This window comes from Neovison vison, chromosome 13, assembly GCF_020171115.1.
Source record: "Neovison vison isolate M4711 chromosome 13, ASM_NN_V1, whole genome shotgun sequence".
In the NCBI taxonomy this organism is placed as follows: domain Eukaryota; kingdom Metazoa; phylum Chordata; class Mammalia; order Carnivora; family Mustelidae; genus Neogale; species Neogale vison.
This window is the reverse complement of record NC_058103.1, coordinates 4408249-4435686: the sequence shown is the minus strand read 5'-3', so window position 1 is coordinate 4435686 and position 27438 is coordinate 4408249. Positions and strand designations below refer to the sequence as shown.

At 49.7% G+C, this 27438-nt stretch overlaps 1 long non-coding RNA gene across 2 annotated transcripts; it reads right to left on the bottom strand.

Moving 5' to 3' along the window:
* Positions 1-5768: 5768 nt before the first annotated feature.
* On the bottom strand, positions 5769-26859 carry LOC122893523. Of its 2 annotated transcripts, none has more exons than XR_006381641.1 (3): positions 26769-26859; positions 16818-16925; positions 5769-6001 (listed from the first exon to the last, which is right to left on the bottom strand). It is a non-coding gene; the product is annotated as an uncharacterized LOC122893523 (long non-coding RNA). The 2 variants fall into 2 exon arrangements; XR_006381642.1 differs by lacking the exon at positions 26769-26859 and adding an exon at positions 18288-18456.
* Positions 26860-27438: the final 579 nt, after the last annotated feature.

The following is a 27438-nucleotide window of genomic DNA, read 5'->3' as shown; positions in this document are numbered from 1 at the left end:
CAGAATAACTGAAAAACCCAAATAATCCCCCATTCCCACTTGGTCTCACAACTGGCATTCAGACCAGATGCAGCTCTTTGCAGAGGCGTGTTATTTTTAAAGTGTGAGGCTCAGGGTGTTCGGGGACCGTGCGTGTGATAGTGAGGATGGGAGTGCCTGGGGACCGGGCTGGGGGGTCGCGAGCACATGACAGGGGGTCTGGGGACCGGGCTGGGGGGTCGCGAGCACATGAAAGGGGGTCTTCCAGACCAGCAGCACCAAGGGAGCAAAGAAGGCTGGACAGGAGAGGGAGGCGGTGTTAGAGACCCACCGTGCCCAATGCCGCGCCTTTCCTACCAAACCCGAACTGAATCCCCAGAGCCTCCGTCTCTCCAGAATTGCGACTTAACCTTGGAGTCCTCTCTGGGGTGGGGGTGGGGGTCAGAGGTTGGGAGTGTTGGCCGTTCACCTCCGGAAAGCCACGTCTGAGCTGGCTCTTGCCAGCTGTGAATTTGGCCTCTGGGGACTCCTTTGCCGCACCGAGCACAGTGTCACAGGGTGTCACAGTGCCACTGTCACCGTGTCCCAGGGTGAGCAGGTTGGCGGGCTCTGCTCCTGCCCCACCCCCAGGGGGCCCCGGCCGGCCCTGGAGGATACGCGGTGCCCGGCCGAGCACTCCAGGAGGGAGTGGGGGCCGCTCCACACCAGCCCCTGTGCCCACTTGGCCACAGCGTCCTGTCTGGGACTAGCCGCTCTTAAACTCCCTGGCGACCCAGAGGAAAGCGGGGGAAAGTGCACACTGAATCGCTCCTTGGTGAGGGCCCGGCAGGACTGTGCCCATAGCCTGGGGAGAGGAACCACCGTAACGCCCCTGGCTCCTCTAACGGGCATTTGCCCAAAGCACACCCCCCCCGAGGGTCCCTCACGCCAACGCTCCCTGAGCAGGCTGCTCCCCTGCAGGACCCCTCTGGGTCACCCCACACGACAGCCAGCGTTTCCCTGGAGCCACCCTCCAAGTCCAGCACGTTCAGGCTTTGTCTCTCCGTTGTCTCCACCGGCATCATCCCCTCCGGCTGCCCGAGGCAGCCCCCTGCCCTCCTGCCCGGCGCTGAGCAGCAGCGGTCCTAGCTTGGGGTCTCAGCTTGGCCTCCTTTACTACTGGAAGATTCATGAGCTCTCATATAAACATGCCCACCTCCCTGCCAGAACTTTCTCTGTGGGCCAGTATGGAAAAAGGAGGGCAGCCCCAGAGCCGCCTCCCCCAAGACAGGCGGAGGGGCAGGTAACTCTTCCAACCAGAAGAAGATGGCAAAAGTGACAGGAAAAGACAATGTCTGCTCCAAGGTGACCGTCTATGTCCAACAGGACACTAGAGAGGTGGCCTGGGCTCTGTCCCAGGTCATGGCCCCATGGTGAGACATGCATGGTGCCCAGTGGCTACCGCCCTCCCCCTCCGGACCTCCCGCTGGGGAAACCAAGGGCCTCGTCCTCTAGTGTGTGGGGAAGCTGAGACAGACCCAGGTCCGCGGACACTGGTCCTCGCTTCCCTTTGACGTGTGGCAGGGAAGGATAACAGGCCCGTGAGAGGGGAAGCACCTTGCAAAGGTGTGAAGCCACAGGGATGGACTTCTAACCTCGTTTCCATGTCAAGAGTTATCTGTGCTACAGCCTTCTGGGCGGGGAGCCCTGGGCCGGGGCCGGGGTGGATGGAGGCTACTGAACGCGTCCATGCCAGTCGTGCCTTGTAATTAAGATTCTGGGAATAAAGTGATGCCGGGCGGGGGCTTTCACGGGCGAGCTGCCCTCCATGGTGCAGGCGGCTTTAGGCACCAGCGCCGTCCTAATGAATGGCTCCCTTTGGGTCTCAAAGAAAAGATGTAATCGGCCCACACAAAGCACGTCCCGGGCAATTACAAGAATCCACATGGACGGGCTGACCTGTGACCTCTACAACAAAATGAAGATTTTCAAATATCACCAGGAGGTAGGGAGAGAGACGGCTGGTCAGTGGCTCCCGCCTTCCACTCCCCAGGGAGCAAGAAAGAACAAGATCAGGAGCCTAAGAAAGAAATGGGGCAGACTTTGAACAGCCTTCGCACAATTTTTCGGTCATAGGGTCTTTTATGGGGGGTGGAGGAACGCTAATGCCCATTTTTTGCACTCCGTAAGCGGACGTGTACAAGACCGCTTTTCTTTGCTGCTGGCCATTGGCGTGCCGGTGACGGATTTCTTGCTCAGCAAAGCAGAACCTCCGAACAGCCACGGGATGTGTTCATTACCTTCTGCCAGAATATTAAAGAGGGTGTATTTTGGGGCAGGGGGACGTCATGGTGAAAAGCACGCCATACTCACTCCTTTCGGGACCTGAGTTCCTGAGCTCGGGGCCAACGGTCCAGGTTCGGGGCTGAGAACCTACAGAGGGCAAATACAGACTGCGTATCCATTCGTCCGTCTCCAGACTTGGGGAGCTGCGTCTCATCTCTCGGGGAAGATCCCGACCCATCCCACGGCAGCTTATTCAACCATCAGGGACCCGCAGCGGCAGGGAGGTCAAGGAGGGGCCGCCGCTCCTCGTGACGTCTGCCGGCGGCCTTCGCCTCCACGCTGCCGCCGCGCTGGGGGGACCTGCAGGGGAGCGGCGAGCTCTTCTCTGCTTCTCTTTTAAAATCAACACCCGTCCCCAGATTCGCTTTTGGCAAACATTGCTTAACCACCGCTGTTCCCTGTGAAGTCACTGGAGAGAGAGAGTTGGATAATGAGCTGGCATGCTCTGTTGAAATGTTTACTGTGTTCCTCAAAGCAAGGGACATGCTGGTTCCTCAACTAATTTCGGGTTGCTAGATCTTTCCTACTCTCTTTGGAGATCTGCAAAGTAAACACATGGACTTAAGTATAATTAAGCTGTATCGGGGAGTCAAATAAACAGGCATGGGTCTTCCTAAAGGGTAAACTGTTCCAGATCTGCGGGTAGAAAGTCCTCCTTGATTCTCCCCTGCCAGCCCCCACCCCGCAAAGGAAGAAGGACAGTCGGAGCATTACGATGACACATCGCAGCACACCCCAAAGATTCAGGGATGACAGACCAGGTGGTCTTGCCTTTGGCTCAGAGGATGGACCCCAGCACCCCAGAAAGCCTCCTACGTGCAAACTTGGTTTTGTAATGGGGCTGATGTTTGAAAATTTTTCTGAGCCTCAGCCTAGAACATTTCATGGTCTCATTTAAAGAAAAAATTAAAACTCAGGACATCCAGTCTTGTGTAATTTCTGAGAGGACTATAATAAATGTGTCCACGTAAGCCCTAAATTCCCACTTTCAAACTGAAGATCTGGGGTTAGGACGACATAAATTTCACTTGGTAATTTGGTGGAGTGTTTTTCTCAAGGAGTTCAAAAGCATTTATAGATCTTCCGATTAGTGCTTGTGATATCCTGGTGGGGTGGCAAATTCTATTAGCTCAGTTTTACAATTGGGAATAGAAAATCTTACGGCCGCCAAATGATTTGGCAAAAACCATATGGTGTGTCACTGATAATGCTTTGAGAAGAAAACAGGTTTCATCAACATCTTTGTCCAGTTTGCTTGCAGGATAATTACTATTATTATTTTAATATTAGGTAACATAGGGCGATTCCTGGGGTCTGTGTAAAATCTGCCCTGCATGTCCAGCCGGCTGGGGCAGGGTTCACCGGCGCAGAAAGGAGCGCCGCCTCTATTTGTGGGGAAGGACAGACTCCCTGCATCATCCTGGCCATCTGGACGGCTGGGTCCGGAAAAAAAGGACAGGCATCCTGAACAAGGAGCACCCCGGAGAGGGTATGTGAGAGCCCAGGGAGGGACTCCCCAAACCTGCTTCCCTCCGCACAAGGCCCAGCTCGCGGTGACCTCCTCCCCGCGCGGTCCGAGCAAGAAGTAGAGAAGGAAGAACAAGAAGAAAGACGTGGGCTTGCTGTACAGGGCAGATGGCGCATCGGGAACAGATGCCAGGGATGAAGGAGACGTCCGACTCCCCATCGGCTGCCGTGTCTCCTCCCGGAGGCAGACCTCCAGCGTGCAGAGCACAGACGAGCACTGGCCAGGAGTCAGGTGCCAGCCCGCGGCTGCTGGCCACAGGGTCCCCGGCCTCTAGGCCACGTGATCCCATTCCAAGGCACTTCCTGACCCTGTGGGCAAAACAGCTCAGGCAGAGGTCCTGGCTGCAGCCCCAGAGCGCCCACCCCTCTGGTGGGCTCCACGCCCTGCCCTCCTCCCCTGGTCACAGCCACTCCCTCCACCCCAGCCTCCCGTCCTGCCTCGGGGTTACCACGGCCTGTGCCATCTGTCGGGAACACTGCTGCCCGCCCTGCACCCACGCACACACCCTATTTGCACGTAGTCACCACCCCCCCAGGGAGGGTTACTCTCCCGGACCCTTATCTGGGGTCAAGTCCCTCACCCCAGACCGTCCCAGCCCTCTCCTGTGGTGACCACAGACGATCGAGACTGAGTCATTCATCGCTACTTTGGGCCTGGGCATCGGGCATTTCTACGGGAAGGTTAGCCCCACCACGTATTAGGACATTTTACACAATTTCTTTCTCCTGTTCTCTGCCCCTTGCCCAGGGCTAACACGGAAGTTATGGGTTGAAAAACCCCACACAGGGAAATACCAGGGACATCCTCTCATGTGTTCTGCTCCTCTACACAGCCCCAATTCCCCATTTCTAGGACTTTGGTCCTCTGGCTCCCAGGGCACACCCCTGGCCCCTTTGTCTGTCCTGCACCTACTCCGAGGGACATAGGTGTCCCTGAACCTGAGACGTCCACAGCTCTGCCCACGTTTCCCACATGGGAATCACTATGCCCTCTTAACACGGCTTTGCAAATGCAGTGAGGTCTCTCCCTAAAGGGACGGATGCTGCTTCTGTAGGAACAGTGAACTGAGCTTCATTTCCCAATATTCAAATTGTTTTTCCCTAGTAAATGTTTTCCATAGAACTTTCTGATCTTCACTTGTTTGAGAGGGGTCCAGTAGGTCTGTAATATTTTAGCTGTGTTTCAGCATACGCAGGAGATACCAGATCTGAGCTTCTAATGACTGTATTTTATAAAATCGGAACTGCTCATTCAATTATAAGTCAAGTCTTCATCGGCATTCACGGCATTGTTTTAAGCCTCCCCGCCCCCCCAAACAGAACTCCGTGTCTCCCAGTGGGAACATCACAAAAACACCATTAGAAGTGAAGGAGCCAGCTTCTCTCCGTCGCTCCCCGGATGCCTTCTCCAAATACCCAGAGGCCTTTTCTCAAAAGCAGAGAAACTCTCCAAGGAGGAAGTGGTTTGGACATCTGTCATTGCTATGAGAACATGACTACCAGTCCTCATAAGTGGTAGAAATAATTCCAGAAGAATGAAGCAATAGGTAAGTGGGATCTTAGCGGGGGAAGCGGGGGAGAGAAAGGGTGGGAGGCGGGGGCTGGATGGGAGAGAGAGAATGAACAGAAGGAGGGAACCGGGCCCCGTACGCATCTCTGACAAGCTAGCGCGCGGACTCATCCCCCCGGGGCAACGCAGAGCTGTCTGTCACGGGTGCAGCTGGGAGGTGTGATTTGTCACAGGGCTCCTTTTAATTATGTAAGATGCCCTGAAACTGAAACCAACAGGATGGGGGCAGCAAGTTTTCCCACTGCTGTTATCTTATCTTTTCCAGGTCCCGTCTTTGAACTTGACTGTCCTTAAAAAAGAAAAAAAAAATCCACCAACCTAAAGCTATATGCGTTATGCCTTGCTGAATGGATCAAAACACGATTGGTTTCTGAAATTTGAAGGTTTATTTCATTTAAATAATAATCACATACTTATAACTCACATTTACTTCTCGTGTTTTTAATTTTTTATGATAGATGGCACATCTGTCTTTGCCAATTACCCAGAGGCAGACACGAGTCTGGGAACAGAAGAAGCCATTAGCACCGCCGTGAAAGACAAGTGGAGCTCTTCTGCGCCTCAACTCCATATTTTCTACGGTGTCAAGCTGTCATTTTCCTGTAGGGAGAGGACACAGGGAAACCCGAAACCCGATGAACACATTTTCAGCAGCGGAGATAATCTCATCCTCCTCATTTGCTGGGCTCCCAAGATGAGCAACTACACTTTCTGAGAAATTCCTTTTAACACCTTCACAGATTCTAGAAACCAGAGCTCTCTGCCTAGGCTGAGAAAGGCTCCTCTCCCCTCTCACACATTAGCCTGTTTTCGTATAATCTGTGAGTTTCCGAGCAGGGACGGCATTTCCTGCACCTGCTGTGTGCGGGGAGACAGGGTCTCTGGGGCCAGGGCCGGCCAGCATGGATAGGAGGCTCGCCTGTCTACCTGCTCATAGCCACCTGATTCTCTACTCGTCGTGTTCTCACTGGTCTCCTGGAGTCTCTCCTTGAATGTCCCCCCCAACTGCTGTGGTCAGAGTGAACCCCATACGTCTGGCCAGACAGATCCCCTACTCCAAAACCTCCTTTAGTTCCCGGAGGAAAGACCAAGATCCTGAGTTTCTCGTTGAAGGCCCTGGGAAGCCTGGCCCCAGGGGATGTCCCAGCCCCATCTGCCACCCCTTTCGTGCCACCTCCTTTGCTGTGGCCACACACTGGACAACAGAGTCCTCAAAGCTGCCTGCTGTTCCCATTACCGTTCCTCCCACCAACAACACTGACAGAGTTCTTAGGGCTTGCTGGGCGCTGTGGTGGGTGCCAAAGACGGAGGCGGCCATGAAAGCCTGTCGTTTGCTGAGTTAGAAGTCATGTAGGGGATGCAGGACTCAGCTCTGTTCCCCTAAACCCAGGAGAGCACCCCGACCCTCATCCACCCGGCCCGCTTTACTAGAGGCTGTTCTGCCACGTTTGCGGAAGAAAGTTTAGAGATTGCACGTGTGTGACGCACCTCACACCCACTGTGACAGTTACTACTCAAAAAAAAAAAAAAAGAATAAGAAGAGGTGTTGGCAAGGATGTAGAGACATCGGAACTCTGTGTGCTGCTGGTGGGAACTGAGAATGGTACAGTGGCTGTGACGAGCCTGGTGGTTCGTCAAAAAATTAAACAGAATTATCATATGACCCAGCAATTCCTCTTCTGGACATGTACCCCAAAGCATTGGAGGTGGGACTCAAACAGGTACCCGCACACCACATTCCCTGTAGCGTTATTTGCCGTAGACAAAAGATGGAAACCATCCGAATGTCCATGAGTAGCTGAATGGATACACAAACTGTGGGATGTCCACACAAGGGAATAGCACTCAGCTGACACTTGAAAAAGAGATTCTGACACACAACATGTCCTGCAACATGGATGAACCTGGAGGACATTATGCCGAGTGACCCGAGCCAGTCACAGAAGACAGACATTGTTGTGTGATCCCACTTACCCACTTGAGGTAGAGGAGTCAAGCTCCTGGAGACAAGAAGGAGGACGTGGGTGTCAGGGGCTGGGGAGGGGCCATGAGGAGTGAGTGCCTAGTGGAGACAGAGTTTCAGTTTGGAAAGATGAAAGAAAGTTCTGGAGACGGATGGTGGTGATGGCTGTCCAACGGTGTGAATGTGCTTAGCGCCATTGAACTGCGTATTTAAAATGGTTAAAGTGGTAGATTTTATATTTTATTATTATTATTTTTTAAAGATTTATTTATTTATCTGTCGATGGGGGGTGATTAGCGGACAAGCAAGGGAAGCAGAAGGCACTGGGGGAAGCAGGCTCCCCACTGAGCAACAAGCTGGATATGGGACTCTATCCCAAGATGCTGGGAACATGACCTGAGCCAAAGGCAGAGATTCAACTGACTGAGTCACCCAGACATCCCAAAGTGGGATTTTTAAAAATATATTTTACCACAATAAAAAATATATATATATATATATTATGTAGAATTTCTGCTTCTGGCCACAACACAGTCATGGGGTCCTGATTTACCCTTCCACATTAAATGACAACCAGACAAAACAACTAAAAAATAAAAAAATAATTTTCAGATGTAGGAAAACAGACAGCACAGAACAGTGATCCTTGCAAGATGGGAATAAATGAGATGTGTCCTCTAATTGCCCTAGTTTGCTTCATTTTCAGGATGCATGGCAGGAGGGGCAGCCTGAAGAGAGTCTGGGGTTGTCCCTCATCTGAGCAGATGGAGCTGAGAATCCAGGGAGGCCTGGGAGGCTAGAACTTCAGGGCAGCTTTTGAGAGAGGAAAGAGCTATAGAAGACAAGCAAGTTGGTGGAAGAGAGAGCTACAGAGGGGCCCCAGGAGACTTTGGGTGAATGCTTGTCAGCGAGCACATGTGAGGCCCGGGGAGAGTCACCAGAAAGGAGATGCAGAACTATCTCTGAAGCTAGAAATCGCTAGCATGCTTGCTAAAGCAGAGAAACCTTGTAATACACAGGGCATCAGGAAGAATACTCGGAAGGATAATGCCTCAAGAAGATTAGCCCTATGCTAATGGCCATTCTGGTCTTGTCTAACAAAGCTTAAAAGTAAGGGTCAAAAGGATTGAGCTATTTCCAAGAAACATAACTGCTTCTAAGAACAAAGCTCAAGAGTGCGTAAAGGAATATAAAAATATCACAGCCGACAAAATAAAATGTATAATTCTCTCTCCAATTAAAAGATTATTAAGAATACAAAGTAACAGGAAAATGTGACTCATAATGGGGGGAGGAGCAATCAATAGAAACATACCCCGAAATAACACAGATAACAGAGCTGATTTAAAAGGGTATTAAGTAGTTATTGTAACTAGATTTTGTACATTAGAAGGGTAGAGGAGAACATAAGCATGTTGAAAAGATATGCAGAATATATCTAAAAGACACAAATGGAATTGGCAGAAATTTAAAAATGAGGTCTTGGACTACACGCTACAGAACAAAAATTTAGCACACTTGAAGACTAAATAGCAGCTGAAACCATCCAAAACAACAGGGTAAAAAGATGCGAAAAACCTGAAGAGCATTTAGTGAGCAGTGGGAAATACTCAAATGTTCTAATACACTCACCGGAGTCCCTGAAGGAGGGAAAGGAAAAGATCTGAAGAAATAATGGTTGAAGGTTTTCCGAATTTGGTGAAAAGTACAAACCCCAAAATACAAGAAGTTAAATGAACCCCAAATATGAGAAGTATGAATAAAACTATAGCAAGGTACATCAAAGAAGTAGTGATAAAGAGAAAACTTTAAAAGGAGCTAGAGTAAGAAAGCACACATAACGTACAGAGGAGCAAAGATATGTACATGGGCCAATTTCTCATCAGAAACAATGCATGCCAAGGGACAGTACAGTAATATCTAAAAGTTTAAAAACTGTCAATCTAGAGTCATTCCCCAGAAAAGGAAATACCTTTCAAAAATAAGGATTAAAAAGACTTTTTCAGACATATAAAAGCTGAAGAATTTCTTCACCAACAGACCTTTACTATAAGAAATGATAAAGTCTTTTGAGCAGAAAACAAAATGGTAACAACAATTGGGCTATCTACCAAAAAAAAAAAAAAAAAAAAAAAGATGAGCACTGGAAATGGTAATTAATGGGTAAATACAAAAGACATTTTCTCCTATCTAAAAAAAATGTTTAAAGATAATTGAGTCTTTCAAGTAAACATAGTAACAGTACGCTGAGAGGTTTAAAAGGCAGATAGATATAAAGGCATGGCAGTAATTAGCACAGGGACTATAAAGGGAGAAACAGAAGCACAGCTCTGTAAGACTGTTACACTATATGTGAAGAATTCTAATATTGTCTGAAGATAGATTGCAGTAACTTATAAAGTATACTTTGAAAAAGTAAACTTTCAAAAATTCACCATCAGTCATTTATTTATTTATTTTTAAAGATTTTATATCTTTATTTTACAGAGAGAGTGGGCACACACAGTGGGGGAGGAGCAAAGGGAGAGAGAGAATCCCAAGCAGATTCTGCACTGTCCAATGTGCAGAGTCCAATGTGAGGCCCAATCCCACCCCCATGAGATCATTACCTGAGTGGAAACCAAGAGTTGGATGCTTAATGAACTGAGCCACCCAGGTGCCCCTGCATTAGTCATTTAAAGTGTGAGATGCATATGCTTTAAGCTTTTGAGATATTGCCTCATTCATCACATAAAAAATACAATGTATAATCCAAAAATGGGAATAAGCTTTAAAATTAAAGCAAATGGAATTTAGGTGACTATACTTTCCTTATAGTTAAAAAAAAAAATCTATACTCTAAGCCCTAGAGCAACCTCCATTTAAAAAAAGAGAGGTAGAGTGAATAAGCCAACAGAGCATATAAATTGAAATAATAAAAACCACTCAATTTATCCAAAGGAAGTCAGGAAAAAAAGAACAAAGAGCATATGGGACACATAGGAAAAAAGCAATATAACAGATTTAAACTCAAATTACATCAATAATCACATCAAATATAAATGCCCTAAACACTTTAAATAAAAGGCACAGATTGTCTGATTGAATAAAAGAGCAAAAACAAACTACATACTGTCTAAAATAAACCTTCTTTTATTAAAAAGACTCAGATAAATTAAGAGTTAAGGATAGATACACAATATATCACTCTAAGAATAATCAGAAGAAAGCTGGAGTGGCTATATTAATATCAGACAAAGTAGGTTTTGAAACAAAGGGTTTTACCAAGGATTAAGAGAATAACTTAACGATAATAAAGGAGTCTATTCATCAAGAAGACATAATAATTATAATTGGAGACTTCAGAAACTTCTCTTAATAATTGATAGACCAAGTACACAGAAAATTAGTAAGGACAAAGAAATCCTGAACAATATTATAAGCCAATTGGGTCTGATTTGAGATCCATAGAATATGCTACCTAACTGCAGAAGAATATGTTCTTTTCAAGTGCACACAAACATTTACCAAGGTAGATCTTATTCTGGGACCAAAAAAAAAAGAATAAATTTTTATAAATTCAAGTCATATAAGGAATATTTTCTGGCCACAATGAAATTAAATTAGAAATTGGTATCTGAAAGATATCTTAAAAAGTCCCTTAAATATGTGGAAATTAAGTAATGTACTTCTAAATAACTCATGTCAAAGAAGAAGTCACAAAGACTATTAGAATGTATTTTGAAATGAAGAAAAATCAAAACATGACAAGTCCAAATGTGTAAGATGCAGCTAAAAGGGCTTACCATGAAAGTTATAGCACTGACCACCTAATTAGCAAGTCAAATGTTCTTGAAACAATGATCTTACCTTCTAGCTTAGAAAATGAGAAAAAGAAGATAAATTTTAATTCAAAGTAAGCAAGAGACAAGAAATAATAAAGATAATTATAAATAAATGAAATAGGGAAAAAATAAGCGATAGAGAAGATCAACCAAACCAAACACGAGGTATTTCAAAAGATGTACCAAGTTGCTAAATCTCTAGCCAGGGAGATCTGGAAAAAGAAATAGAAGAAACAAATTACCAATATCATAAACAAGAGCGAGGAGAGACATCACTACAAATCCTACAGGCAAAAAGTAATAATAACGAGACACTGTTATGAACAACTTTATATGACTAAATTCAGTAACTTAGACGAAATGAGGAAATTATGTAGAAGACATAAATTTTCAGAGTTCACTCAAAAAGAAATAGATAATCTGAATGGCCTAGCCTTATATCTATTAAAGAAATTGAATTTGTAGTTAAAACTTCCTCACAGAGAAAATCCCAGGCCCATATGGCTTAACTGGAGAATTCCACCAAGCATTGAAGACAGAAGCAAAATTAATTCTACAGAAACTCTTCCAAAAAACTAAGAAAGAGGGAACATTTTCCAACTCATACTATGAAGCCAGCATTACCCTGATACCAAAACCAGAATATGATATTATAAGATAGCTACAGAGTATTATCCCTCACGAACAGAGATGCAAATTTTCTTTTAAAAATTGAGCATGTCTAATCCAACAATATACAGAAAGGATAATATATCATAGCTAAATGGGGTTTATGAAGGAGTTGCAGAGTTGATTTAACATTTGAAAATCAATGTAATTCATCATATTGGCAGAATAAAGGAGAAAAGACATATGATCACATCAATAAATGCAGGAGACTCATTTCACAAAATCTAAGATGTCATGTCTTGCGATTATTCTCCACAAATTAAAATTAGAAGAAATTCCTCAACACAAAAAAGAGCACCTGCAAGAAAGTTACAAGGAATGTCACTAACGGCGAACTGAATGCTTTCCCCCAGTTTCAGGAACAAGACAAGGATGTCTGTTCCTACCACTTTGGCTCTTGCTGTTGTTCTCATCACTTTCATTCAGCACTGTATTAGAAATTCTAGCTGATGCAGTATGGCAAAGGGGAGACATAAAAAGAAGATGTACTGAAAAAGTTAAAGTAAAATTGCCATATTTGTTCACAACATGATCATCTATATAGAAAGTCTAAGGAATCTACCAGAAAGAAAAAAAGCCACTAGAACTAATAAGCGAGTTGGCTAAGCTTGCCAGATACAGGTTGATAAAAATATATTGTTATTGCCACATATTACCAAGAAAAAAAAAAAAGAAACTGAAATTTAAAAAAATAAAATCATGTATTTCATCAAGACAGATTAAATGCATGGGGTTAGATTTGATCAAAGAAGTGCAAATACCACTGAAAACGAAACAGTGCTGAGAGTAATAAAGACCTATTAAATAGAGAGGAGTCCAGCGTTCGTGGATCAGAAGACCCAATGTTATTCAGATGTCAGTCATTCCCAAATTAAAGTATGGGCTCAATATTATCCTCATCAAAAGCGCAGCAGGTTTACTGTAGAAATTGATTAGCTAATTAAAAAGTTTATATTAAAATACAAAACTAAGACTAGTCACACACACACAAAACAACAACTTTCAGGGGAAAAAAAAGTAAGGTCAGAGAGCCTAACCCTAAACTGGTTAGTTTTAAGATTTATTACAAAGATACTGTAATCAAGACAGTTTCATATTAACATATATAGAGACACACAGGTCAGTGCAGCAGAAAAAAGTGTTCAGAAATGGACTGACTGATTTTCAACAAAAGTTCTAAGGTAAGACAGTGAAGAAATGACTATTTTTAAAATAATTAATGCTGGAAAAAGTATATAACCCTATAAAAAGTTAAAAAAATTAATGAACTCTGATATTTCATACCATACGTAAAAGTAACCCAGAATAGATCATAGCCCTAAAGGTAAGAGCAAAGATTATACCCCTTCTAGAAGAAAATATAAGAGGAAATCCGAGTGGTCTTTGGCAAAGATTTTTTAAATACTATACAAAGTATGAAACATAAAAGAAAAAACAAATCGGACGAAATCCAAATATAACTTTTTGCTCTTTGAAAAGAGTGTTATGGGGGCACCTGGGTGGCTCAGTGGGTTAAGCTTCTGCCTTCGGCGCAGGTCAAGATTCCAGGGTCCTGGGATCACGTCCCGCATCAGGCTCTCTGCTCAGCTGGGAGCCTGCTTCCTCCTCTCTCTATGCCTGTGTCTCTGCCTACGTGTGATCTCTCTCTGTCAAATAAATGAATAAAAATCTTTAAAAAAAAGAAAAAGAAAAGAGTGTTATGTAATTAACAGCTATTAATTAATAACTACAAACTGGGAGAAAATATCTAGAAAGCATGGATCCATCTATGCACTCGAATCTAGAATATATAAAGAACACTTGTCTTTCAATGAGATTAACAAACCAATAAAAAAATTAAGGAGAAGATCTGATTACACACGCTATCAAAAGAAGACATATAGATGGCAAGTAAACACCTGGAAAGATGCTCGACATGACTGGTTATTATGGAAATGCAAAATAAAACCATAATCAGATACCACAGCACACCCGCTAGAATGACTAAGTTAAAAATAAGAACTAATTATATGTCCACATAAATGGACCTGTAGAAGATATAGTGCTATGTGAAATGAGTCATAGAAAGACAAATACCATATGATTTCACTTAAGCGTGAAATCTAAAAAAACAAAGCCAATGAAGAAATAAAAACAGACCCATAAGTCCAGAGAACACACTGGTGACTACCAGAGGGGAGGTCGGTGGGTGATGGGGACACAGGTGAGGGGGATTACGAGGCACAAACTTAAATTTATTAAAACTAGTAAGTCATGGAGATGAAAGGTACGGCACCGGGAACGTGGTTGATAATACCGTAATCACGTTGTTCGGTGACAGGTGGTGACCCAACCTGCCGTGGGGAGCCCTGAGTAATGTAGAGAATTGTCAAACCACTGTGTTGTCCACTGGAAACTAACATAACACTGTATGGTAATTATACTTCAATAAAAAAAGAAGAAATGCAACGACTAATTAAACACGTGTGCCACATGTCAAAAGAGAGAGAGAATGAAAAGAGGAAAGACAAGACTGATCACACCAAGTCCCAAGGTAGATGGGGAAGCTTCTGGAACTCAACACAGCTGGTGGGACTCTAAAAATAAATAAGCCACTTTGGGAAAACAGTTTGGCAGTTTCTTAAAAAGTTAAACATATGTGTACCGTATGACCCAGCCATTCCGCTCCTAGGCACTAACCCAGAGGAAAGGAAAGCCTATGCCCCTGCAAAGTCTTGGGACACGAGTGTTCACAGCAGCTTCATCTGGAAGAGTCAAGATCTGGAAACAGCCCAAATGCCCATCAGCCGATGAATGCGTAACCAAATTGCGGCACAGCCATACAACAGAATGTGACTCAGCAATGAAAAGGAGCAAGCTGTGGGTACTCAAAATAATACTTAACTGGCAGGGGAGATACCACGATCATGACACGCACAATAACACAGATGAAGCCCAAAATACTTATTCTGCGTGAAAGGAGTCAGACAAAAAGCACATATTGGATGATTCCATTTACAAGCAATTCTGGAAAATGCAAACTAATTTGCCATGACAGAAAGCAGATCAGTGGTTATCCGAGGGTAGGTGAGCGTGGAGAAGTGGATTAGTGAAGGAGCTCAAGGAAGCTTTAGGAGGTGACGGTTGTGGTCATCCCCGTTTGTCCATGGGGATGGGGACGTGTGGAAACTCATCCACTGTGTACGCTAAATATGAACAGTTTATTATAACTCAGTTGTATTTCAATAAACCTACAAATCAGAACTTCAGACTTACCTCTCTACTTCTGTTTACTAGTGATGCGTTGATCATTTTGAAGAGTAAGAAATAGTCTCCAGGAAGGAAACTAGGGTTTTAGAGACACGGCTGGGGCCCGCTTGGCATATTTGTGGGTGTTGCAAGACCCCACCTTGTCTATGCCACAGACTCGACTAATACGAGCTTCTCCTCCCCTTCCCACCCCCCAGCCACCCCTGTTTGCCCAGTTAACAGCTGTGGATTTGAGGAAACTCAGCTCAAGAGTCAGCTCCCCCTTGAGTCAGGATCTGGGACGCATTCTGACCAGAACTCATGATCAGCCTAATCTAAGCCCCGTCCTGTGGGTCACTCCCAGGACACTGTGGACAACTCGTCCCATAGCTTCTGTTCACAGCACAATGCGTGGTCCCAGAAAAACACTTGGTGAATAAATAACAAGCATGGGGGTAGGAACAGGTCCCAAACAAGGGCAGGAACGAGGCTTCCTTCTGGATGACACAGACACAGCGAGGGTAAAGGTCCAGAAACCCAAAAGCATGACCCTCCATCTCTTCCAGATACCCCCTCTCGGGCAGCTCAGTAAAGGGGAACAGAGCAGTGAACATCCAGTATCTCCAAATGAGTCCCAATATATCTTCCTTCCCCCTTCCAGCTCAGGAGGGAATGGGGGTCTTGTGGGGTAGCCATGGTCACGACTGGCCTCCAAAGACCCCACAGGGAGATAATACAGAAAAGGTTAGGCCACACCCAGCCTTTGCAGTAAGGATCATCTACAAGGACGGGCAGATACAATTTTAATAATCCCTTGTTTGCTCCCTGAGATGCCAAACAGGATAAAAGTCCACGTCAATGGGTCCAAGCTTTTGACCAGAACGGAGCTGACTCACGCAGTATCTCCCCTTTTGGATGGAGTCCCTCGGTAGGTTCCAGAAAGGCTGAATGCAGCCCCATCTGACCCTGCCCCCAGTAACCACAAGTCCCTCCTACATGAGCATTCCTTTCTCTCCCCCACATTCCCATCAGTCCCCAGATCAGCATCGCCAGAGGAACCCTCGTGGGGATCTGGCTTACAGCACCTGCCAACGCCCTTCTGGATGCCAGGAAGCCGGACTCCCTGGGCCGGGTGAGTTCCAGAACGCACGCCTCTCCGGAGTCAGTTCTTTGCTTTTGTGGGCAATTGTTTCATAAATGCCAGAGAGTATCTGAGGTGGGCAAGACTGGAAAGGAACCAGAAGTCCTCTGGATACTCCAATTCATTCCTCCCCAAAAGATGTGTGTCTGCCCTTTGTGGGGTCCTATACCAGCTGAAGGTAAAGGAGATGAGAGGGCTCCACCCTGGCCCCCGGGGAGCCCACAGGGGGTGGAGGAGATCTAGGAGAACAGAGAGGAAGTAAGAGGCAAAGAGGGGATGGGGGGATCAGGAAAACCTCCTGGAGGAGATGGGCTAAGCCGAGATTTTAGGAAGTGGGCTACCCTGGATGAGGCCCAACAAGGAAAGGCCTGTTTCAGGAAAAGGCAACAGGGCAAGCGAAGGCACAGACACAGAGGAGCCAGGTGTACCCATAAGCACTGTGGTGCAACCCGGAGGAGAAGGTTGTGGGTTCCAATATCCCACACAGCCTGCCTAGCGCAGGGGCCCAGACGCATGACTCGGTGTTCTGTCAATCGATGGTGCACAATTGCTTACATCTGTCCTTTTGAACAGACTGTTCTGCTTATTTACCTTCTTGGGTGCTACATCGCTCTGGTACGAGGTTCCCAGGGTATAAAGTGAAAGCTGGCTTTCTTCTTTCACCTCTTTAAGACTCCAGGAAACAGCCGGATCCTGAATCTACACAAGAAGACGGGAGAAACCTTTTTTTGATGCGTTGCAGGACACACAGGAAGTGAGTGGAATCTCTAAAGCCCAGTGCCCACCCCTAACACCCGTACCCCCACCCCAGTAAAAAAGGAACAGGCGTGAACTGAACCCAGAACAGCTGGGGGCCAAAGGCAAAGAGGGGAGGAGGTCACCCTGAAGGAATGTCAGGCAGTCAGTGGGAAAGACAGCATGGCGTAGACCCTGAGACCTGTGGCCGCCAGAATCTGTACAAGGAGAGTGCAGGAGAGGTACATAGGACATGTGTGGGGAAAACAAGGACCCATTCCTAAAGATAAGAAAAAAGGGCTTGGGGGAGGAATGACCATGCAAAGCTTAAAAAGAACCCAAAGGACTTCTAGAAATGAAAGATATAATTTGGGAAACAATAAATGAGACACTACGACTAGAAAAGACTCTCTCCTGCCTTCTGCTCGTTCCTCCAACACTGGCCCCTCTGCCTTCTCCCTTCAGCCCAGCAGACACTGCAAGCAGAAGCAACCAGAAGAAATCTTCCACCACGGCCAGGCTCGCCTCCACCACATGCCAGCACCACACCCACGCACTCAGTCTTCACCCCTACTTCTAGTGATGAACTTTTCATGCCCCAACCTGAAGGCAAGTCCACCTGTGTTCCAGAACTGTCTCTCCACATCCCCCGAAGGCTGCTGCTCCAGACATTCCCCGCTCCTCTCCCACACGGCTCACTTTCTCTCTCTGCTGGAATATTTTCATCACCTTCTTATGACTTAACCCTAGAGTTAAGTGGATTCCATGCCCAGAGCCAAGTCTTTTCTCTTTTCCCTTGGTTAGCTAATGTTTTAGCTCCAGTAACTTCTTCAAGAAAGGCTTACATGAACCATATCTCCTAAGTCCTTACCCACTCAGTAGCGTCTGCTGCTTCTCTACTCACGTGACAGTTTGGCTAGGTATAAAATGACTTTCAGAGCATTCCCCATGGATGCCTTTCCCCTTCTAGGTTTCTCACCTAACCTGATCCCCTTTCCTCAATTCCTGTGTTGTCTTTAAAATTTAGTGCCTCTAATCAGGAATGCCTGTGTGTTTACCACTGTATATATCTCCCTTGGGACACAATATTTCCTTTCAACCTGTAGACTCAGGTCTTCCTTTTATTTCTAAAAATGTTTCTTAGGTTATAATCATAATTTTTAAATTCTTTTTCTCTCATAATCTTAGCTCTTTGTTCTTCAGTCTCATTGGGTACAAATATTTGAGATATTTCTTTACACCTTCCCATACTCAAATCCTTCTAAATGCCTTATTTGCTTCCATTTTGTGTTGTCCACTCTCCCCTCAGTCCTGTCGTCCATATACCTTTCTACGTTGTCAGCTTTGGCAGTGTCTTCTCCTTGTGCCCTTCATATCTGGTAATGGCCATACTTGTCTGTCGCACATTTTCCTGAGTTCTCCAAGTTCACGTCTCATTTCCTTTACTCTTGCCATGACTTCTGTGGGATGCATCTCTACTTTAAGCTCATATTTTATAGAGGCAATTCTCCCATGTTTTCTTTTTTAATTCATGGAAATATGTTGGGTCAGAAATTCCATCAGCTCCACAACAGTATGACTTAGATAAGAAAGAAAAGATGGAAAGAAAGACAGAAAATGTGCATGTATATCATCCAGTTTTGAGGAAATCCAGTGCACCCATAGCTGATGGACACCCCAATGGCTAACCAAAGCCACATGCACCTCCGTGGGGCTCTATGACTCTTCCTTCTGTGCCTACCATCATCCCCACATAAACGGCCTTTCTCCATGGCCTCTAGGATCCCTCCCTTCCTTGGTGCTCTGTGAACTGCTATGCCTTTGCAGAAAGCCCTGCCTATTTCTTATGATACAGAGCAAGAGTTTCAACCTCTCCCCAACCCTGCCCAACTCTACAACCACACACATATCCTTCTGCCAAATGGCCTGCCGGGATTCCTGATTGGTCAGTGGAACCATGACCTGGTAGCCCTGGATATACTCCAGATTTTCCATCCAGTGGCATGGAGGAGAATCGCCAGGGCCGAAGGGAAACAAATAGGGAAAGCAGCTTGACTGTCCTGTGAATGCACCGTCTTCTCTCTGCTTTGGGTGCTGGAATTCAGGTCTGGTGGCTCTAAGAACCAGTCAACACATCTGTCCGTGCACCAACTTTTCCTCTGACTCATTACCATGTGCCCTTGCCTCTGTGATAAGCTTTCTTTATCTATCTGTGCTTCAGCATGTGCACATATAATTAACTCAATAAAAATCAGACAAGGGCCAGTCAAGGAAGGCATTTCATGGGGCCAAAGACTGGACATCATTTTAAAAACCACTGAAACTCAGACAATGACAACAAGATGCTGACGTTCATGGAACATCAAGTAAAGCTACTGTGGGGACCGTGAGCAGGACACAATCTCTGAGCTGTGTTTTTCCACTTCTCATGCGGGATGAGGACCAATCCGTACGCAGCCTTGTGCCCCAGCCAACAAGGTGTTCACCTGGGGAGAAGGCGGAAAAGCTTCAGGAACAGCGAGGGTTAGAGCTTCGGGAAACGGGCTGCAGTCCCAGGCTCCATGATGATGGAAAGCCTCTTAACACGAAAGCTCACCTCCCTACTGCAACTGGAAATACCCACCTCAGAGACGGCTGGGGAGACCTCATGGGACGCTCCCTGTAAAAGCCTCAAGCAAGGTGCCTGGCACCTAGAAACTGAAAAGTAACATTTGGCTCCCTTTCCTCTTCCTGAGCCGTGCCGAAGCTGGAGGGCAGCTCTCGCTCTCACGGTCTTCCTTCCCTGCTGGGGGCCATCGGTGTGTCCGCCTCAACCCTGCAACTCTTACAGGGCGGTTTTGATGCATGGACATCAGAGTGGACTTGTCGATTTCTTAAAGTCATGAGGTTTTTTTGTTTTGTTTTGTTTTTTTATCAAGTAATATTCACAACCGATCTCTGGACACGACGCCATCCCATCACCCCCTCCAATTATGTTGTGAGAGACTTGCCCCTTCGGAGTCCCCTGCCACCTCCCCTACCGCTTCTCTTTGTAGCAGTAGGTCTCACCTTCTTCACGCTTGATTTGTCTGAATTTCTTAGGAGTAGGTACCGTGTTTTTGTCTTAAATTCCAGTTAATGTACAGCATAGTATTAGTTTCAGGTGTACAGTACCATGATTCAGCACGTCCGTGCCTGACCCCGCGCTCATCACGACAGGTGCCCTCCTTCATCCCCACGACCTACTTCCCCTGCCCTGCGCCCACCTCCCTCTGGTGACCATCCATGTGTTCTCTAGACTGAAGATCCTCTTTCTTGGTTTGTCTCTTATTTTTTCCCTTTGCTCATTTATTTTGTTTCTTCAATGCCACATATGAGTGAAATTATATGGTATTGGTCTTTCTCGGAATTATTTTGCTGAGCATCTGCTCTCTGGCTCCATCCACATCACTGCAAATGGCAGGATTTCGTTCTTCTTGATGGCAGAGTCCATCCCATGTGTCTACCCCAACTTTTGCATCTGATGGACACCTGGGCTGCTTCCCTAATTTGGCTGTTGCAGATAATGCTGCAGGAAACAGAGGGGTGCATGTATCCCTTTGAAGTTTCGTATTCTTTGGGTAAATACCTAGTAGTCCTCGTCGGATCATAGTGTAGTATTTTTATCATCAGAAAAAAATACCAACATCTTAAATAATACACCTGTGTTGCTGCTAAGGCCTAATGGACTTTAGAGAGTTTAGTGGAGATTGTCCCGAATGGTGGCAAGCCGAGCGTGAGTGGTGCTTTGTCACCCAATGTCCTCCATTCTCTGGAAACCTCTGAGCGGGACTTCCCCAACGCGGGAACAAAACTCCTTCAGTTCAAATCTCTGGGCCGCCCCGGCCAGCTGGAGGACTCTGACTGTGTGGCGAACATCTCTGATCCTCAGATGCCACGTGTGTCGAGAATGCAGATAAGATCGAGCCCAAGCTCAGCAGGTGCCCGGGGGAGGGAAAGAGGCAAAACCCCTCAAGCGGTCCCCAGCGCCTCAGGACCATCCCTGAGCACGTGATCGATGAGGGGACAGACGGGAGAGCCTGCAAGGGAACTGCGGCCCTTTAGCCACTAAAAAGGAATAAATTACTGGTTCACACCGCCATGCGGATGAACCCTGAGCTCGCTGTGTTATGTAAAAAGCAGCCAGTTGCTCAAGCCCACGTTGTGTGATTCCGTTTATGTGAAAGGAGGAACAGGCAGATGTATGGGGACGGAAAGTGGGTTAGCACTGGGGCCGGCGGTGAGCGCAGCTGACGGCGGACAGTGTTTCGCGAACGGGGCTCTCCTTCGAGGACGAAGGTCTGGAACCAGGAGTGACTGCTGTACGTTGTGAATGTGCTTAATGCCACTCAAATATACATTTGAAATCAGTTAGAATGGTAGCGTCTATGTTACTTGTACTTTGCTGTTAAAAATAAAATAAAATAAAATAAAGGCCCAGGGGCCCATCCCCGGAGGATCCCTGGAACACAATGTGGACCGTGAGCTCACACTCTGCTTTGAACCATCAGTGGTCCTGCACCATCAGCTTTGCTCTTTAACAAACCACGTCAACACGGAGTGGCCTGAAACAGCCAAGCTCACCATCGCGCGGGCTGGCTGTGCTGTTCTGGGTTGGGCTCCCTGATGAGTCCGTGGTCGGCTGGCAGGCCGCTGGAGGCTGCAGGGACTAACGGGGCCTCTCTTCCATGTGCGGCTGTTGGGAGCCTGCTGGGTGGGGAGCCTCAGCCAAGAGGGCTGGCCTCTGGTCTTGGGTGCGGGGTGAGGGAGTGCAGAGGGCGAGGCTCAGATAGGAGGTGGGGGCATCCTCTTTGCAAGGCACTTGGTACAATAGTAGAGATTTGCCATTCAGGGCTGCCATGTTCCGGCCCCCTGCGCAGATGCCTTAGAGGGGCCCCATCAAAATATCTTCCTTGGCTTTCCTTGGGACTCTATGTTTCTTGTTTCAGAACTGAACAGGCCCGACATCACTTTCCATCCCCCGTGTCCAGAGCCACCTCCTCTCTCTCTCTCTCAGCCGCTCTGGAGGGTCGGAGTGGAGGGTCCCCCCCGGGTGGAAGAAATAAAAGGGGGTGAAGACAGGGGTGGGGACAGCAGGAGCAGGAGCCCCTGTCCGGTGTGGCCAGGGTCCGGTGTGGCCAGGGTCCTAAGGCATATGAAGCCGACTTCGTGTCCATAAAGAGGAGTTTAGTGCACAGCAAAGGGCCTGAAGCCATGCGGGAGGTGACTGGACCAAGTCCGTGGTAATGGGGAGCCCCTGATGAGCGTGGCGTGCCACGGTTGGGGCCGACTTCAGGAAAGGCCGTCCACAGAATGGACAGAGATGCTGTTCCGAGAGAGCTCCGAGGGGGAGCGCACCAGCAGGAGGCTGTGATGGAGATGCTCCGGAGGCAGAGTCGATGACTTGACAACGGCTTCAATGTGGAAGGAGTGGAGGGGATGTGGGGCAGTGGTGAGTTACAGGGAGGGCAGAAGCATCACCCACGCAGGAGGCGGACGGGGAAAGCGTGGTGTGTTTGCAGGGAGAAGGAAGGAGACGTGGGTAAGTGTTGCCGACCCTTCTAGGGAGACGTCCGTGCAGTGCTGTGGCCCAGGGCAGGGGCAGAACAAGGCTGCTGGGGCGGCCCCACAAGCAGAGGGGCTCAGGCCCTCCGTGGGCACTGCCCCGCCCTGCTGCCTCACCCGCAGCCAGGCCCAAGCCAGCCCTGCGGTCTGATGGTCCGCCGGGGTCTAAAACCCAACTTCCAAGATTGAGCAATAATGTTTTCTCCTCCCAGATGAAAACCTGCCCAAAACACGGGCCCGGATCGCTCTCCGGCTCTCTCCTGCCCTTGGAGCGCGCGGTGCCTGGCCACAGCTGCATGGCTGACAACAGCATTTACAAGGCTGTCCTTCTGCCAGGGTCCTTTGAGAAGTAAAAATAGCTGACATGAGCCCGCTCTCCCGGAACCATGAAAACATTTCACCCTCCCTCAAGCTTTCACCTACTGCCGTGTCATCCCACGGGGAGCCTCGAGGGGCCGGGCCGTGCTGAGCCTCCCTCCACACCGGGCTCAGCTTGAACCGGGGCTGGAGACCGGCGAGTGTCCTTCCGTCGCCGCTAAGGTGCAAAACGCACCCGCCGTCGGTTTAAATACAGATGCTTTCTGATCTTCCCAGCACCTGCTGGGGCACGCGATGGCCGGTTATGACATTCCGGGCACGATGAACTCATCCAATATTAGGGTCCCGGACGTGGGTCGTGTGCCCTCAGGCCAGCGACAAAAATATCTCTAAGATTCTGGAGCTAACAGTGCATTTGCGAGGTCATTCAAGGTTAAGACCAGAAGGATTAAAAGATCTGACTCCTTCCTGAGGTCCTTAGTTGTAAAGGACCAAAGAAGCTGTAAAACAAAGATTTATTCAGTTTCAGCCGGACAGCTCAATGGCACAGCCCCGTAAGGACCAGGAAAAAAGAAACATCTGGCCAGAAAAGCACACTTGTTTACGAAAAAAAAAAAAAAAAAAAAAAAAAAGGTTTAAGAGTCTTCTCCAGCTTTACCAAGTTTTTGGACGAAAACGAGGCTGAACACGAAAAACAATGTAGAACCTTGAGAGCCACAGGGGCAACACAGGCGGGGGAAAGAACATCTTGTTTCTTCCTCGTCCAGCTGCCTCGGACAGTGGGCCCCCTCCCGAGCACCCCGGGGAGAAGCCCCGCCCTGGTAGGTAGCCCCTGGGGGCCGCCCAGCTGTGGCGCTCCCCGCACAGGTGGCCAGGCCGCCCCGGGGCCCCGCCCTCTTGTGGGGGAAGGCAGCCTCCGGTCAGATGCTCAGATGATGCGCGTCGAGGGCCCCTGATGACCAAGAGCCTCTCCCGAGCTCAGCGCACACCGCCCTGGTGCTTTTGGCACGTAGATGGTGACAACCACTTACTTGGCGTGGTGGGGGGTGCGTCTTTGGAGCTGTGGACAATGGCTGTTTTGTAAGGGAGGAAGCTTGCACTGGCAACATGGCCCCAGGCCCAGGCCAGGAAACGCGGCTGCTTTTCCAGGCCTGCCGTTGACTCAGCAGGGCTCTGAGGCCAAGCCCTGCCGCCAGGGTCAGCCCAGCCTCCTCCGGACATGCACGCGGTAGCCCACAGAGGCGGGGCGGTCATCACAGGCCGGCCTGACCCTCGGCTCTCCCCGGGACGCTCATGGGAGGAATGGGTTAAGACTGGAAGACGCTTTGAACTTCTTGGCACAAAGCTGTCTCGAGCTCGGTAATTAATAAGTCTTGCCGCTGAGGTGGATTAAGGTCAGAAGCCACTTGGGGGCCTGGGGAGTAGGTCACGGCTCATGGCTGCATCTCTGGGGCCCGTGACATTTGCAGCCCGACGCGGGGCACAGCAACGGTGGGGGCAGGTGCCACAGGTTCCCCGGCCACGCAGGTCAGCGGCTGGGAGGGCGAGAGCACTGTGTTGGGGGAGTCCGAGATCAAGGTTCTTACAGCAGCCAGCGAGGAAGACGCTGGGCGGACCTGACCAGGTAGGGCGGCCCTGCTGCCGTCGTCCAGGGGGGCCTAGAGGCCTCTGAGCAATCGGCGCCAGAGGGCTCCCACGTGCCCCCTGAAAGACGACGTTCCTGGCAACCTTGCACCACTCATGCCAAGTCATGAAGAACACGAGACAGAGCCCAAACGTTCCTTCCAGAAGCTCATCCTCTTCCTCTATAAAAGGGGGTGTCGGACCAGCCATGGCGTCAGAGCTCCTGAGTCCCCCAGACTTGTGGTCTGTTACACCTGTGCTGCCACTCCCTCCCCACGGCGTGGGTGGTCTGTGGACAGTCTCCCTTCCGCTGCCCTCCTGAGCGAGACACTCAGGAACCGGCGTCCCAACACCCCATATGGTCAGACCAGACTGAAGCCCGGCAAGCTCACGTCCAGCTAGGTCAGTGCTGCGCCCAGGACCACCCCTTCCTGCCCACCTGCCCCTCCAGGTGTTCCCGTGGCCCCTCGAATGGGACTCCTGGGCCACGAACCACTAGCACAGGGACACAGAGGGGACTCTGGCTCCTGAGCTCCCCACGGTGTGTCCGGTTCCACCTGCTGGCCCACGCGGTCCCGAGGCACCCCGCTCTCTGCACGCTGGTTCTGCCCTAAGCCTTCTGCTCTCGCCAAGTCTCTCTGGCCCCGTGTTCCCCAGGAACTCCTCCCAGACCAACCTCCCATCGGAGAATCCCGCCCTAACCTCCTAATGCATTCAAAACGCATTTCTGAACAGCGATTCACCTTTGGGCTAACAAAGTCTGTTCTCACCAGCAGGGCACCCTGACCTCTGCCAGCGGCTGGACAGTCTCCTCTCCCTGCCCCGACGGCAACGTGCTTGCACACACAGAAAGGACGCGTGAAAGCCTAACCATTTGTCCTGCTCAGCTGTGCCTGTCCACGGCGGATGCGGCATCTGCCTCTGCCGTCCCCATCACAGCCCCATCCCCCCAGCCACCAGGCCAGCTCCCTCTGCTCCTGTCTCCCAGAGTCCCCCTTGCCCCTTTTCATCATCGGAGGGTGGGGGCATCCTTAGCCCCCCCCCAACACTTCCCCATCAGGATGGCAGCAAAACCTCTTCCTCCAGCCCTCCAAGACCTCCTGCCCCCCCACGCCTGAGCAGTCCTTCTCAAATGCCTTCTCAGCATCCCCTGGCTTGACCTGGGGTCAGGGCTCGGGGTAGTCAGTATTGAATCAGAGCACTGTCTCCTCCGCTACCTCAGGGACAAGGCTCGTGGTCACCCGCCATCAGTGTGGCTTCTGCTGTTGGTAAGGGGGCAGCGGGCTGGCTCGCTGACCACTCAGGGTCCCCACCGACTAGTCCCCTCGGACACCCCACTCTGCTTCCAGGCTTGGAAGACACGGCTCCTTCCGCCTCCTACATCTGTCCTCAGCACCACCATCCTCATCCCGTCATCCTTCAACACCCCCAAGAGTCCCTTCTCCATGGGAGGGCCCCCCCTTGCCCCCTCCTTGCTCCCACAAGGGCTGGCACCATCCTTGGCCAGGCCAGGTCCGAGGTCGCAGGGGCTGGGGCCAGGAGGCCGCGGCCAGTGAGGCTCTCTAGGGAGTGCGCACCTCGCTCCCTGGCGTGTCCTTCCCCGCGCCCCACACTAGGACTGGACAAGCGAAGGCCCCTCCTCGCTGAGGCTCAGCCCGGGTCTCCGTGTGTGAGCTGAGCTCGCCGCCCAGGCTGGCTGCTGGCTCACGGGCTGAAGGAGCCTTGCCTTTTGTTTAGGCACGTGGAAAGCCAGTGTTCTCTGGCTCTTATCGGTGAGTTGCCGCGCGCACATGGCGAGACCAGGGAGCCCCGGTGTGGCCCCCGCGCGCCGAACCGCCCCGCCCTCTGAACCACTTGCGTGTCAGAGCTGGTCTCAGCATGCGGGCGGCGAGGCCCTGGTGCGCCGAGTCCTACCCCAACAGCACGATGGTTTTGTCCGATCCCAGAGACCGGATCGGCCCAGCACCCCCCTCCCCAGCTCGGTGGGCATGGCCTGACCCTCTGTTTCGGGCGAGTGGGGCCAGGGGCCGCCCCGTGAAGGCCTTCTCGCCCGTCTGGATGTTTTCCCGTCGTCTCCGGAGGCATTGGCCAGGCCCGAGAGAAGAGGTGCCGTAAATCATCGGCCCCCACTGCCCCTCCGGAAACACTAGACGTGCTCAGAATAGGGCGTGTTTGCCGCACAGGCCCGGCAGCCTGACGGGCAGGAGTCCGAACGGGCTGCATCAGGGGCACAGCCGAAGGCTCCGCCCTCCATAAATCAAGCCGGGGCCTTGGCATCCTTACCGGGTGCTTCCCGCTCCGGCTCACCCAAGGCCGAGGGGCTGGGGCCGGCCGCTCCCATCCCACGCCACGGGCTTGGGCCTCGGCTTAACCTGGCCTGACCCCGCAGAGGCCCACACGCTCAGCGTCCCACACACCACACGCGGCCACAGGATTACACAACTCCGTCCCGATGCTGCAGAGAACAGCATGTCCAGGCGAAGCCCAACCCCGCGGCCCGCGGGAGACAAATAGCAGGAGGACGGGACCTGTGTGCGGCCGACGGGCCGCGCCCACTGCAGCCCGAGCTCGGTCACTCGAGGCCCGGTCGCCGCGGGCAGAGGCCACCGCCCCCCTCCAACCCAGCCACTGCCTCCGCAGAACGGGGACGGGAGGCCTGGGGGCTCCGGCCCAGCCCAGGGCTGCATGGCCCAGGCTCCGTGGGCCCCTGAGCCCCCGGGGCTTGTCGGACCCTGTTGCCGTGAGGTGGTGGTGGGACCAGACGAGCGGGAAGGGCCGAAGTGTGGATTTTACCGGATTCCCACTTACTCGGGATAAGCTGCCTGCAGAAAATGGGCTGTTGGAATCTTTCCTTTCATGTCTGGCCAGGAATATTGCTCCTCGGAGCAGAGGGCTGTGTCCAGGCTCCTCAGCAGGGCGCAGGGGCCAGCTGTCCCAGAACGACTCTAGCCTT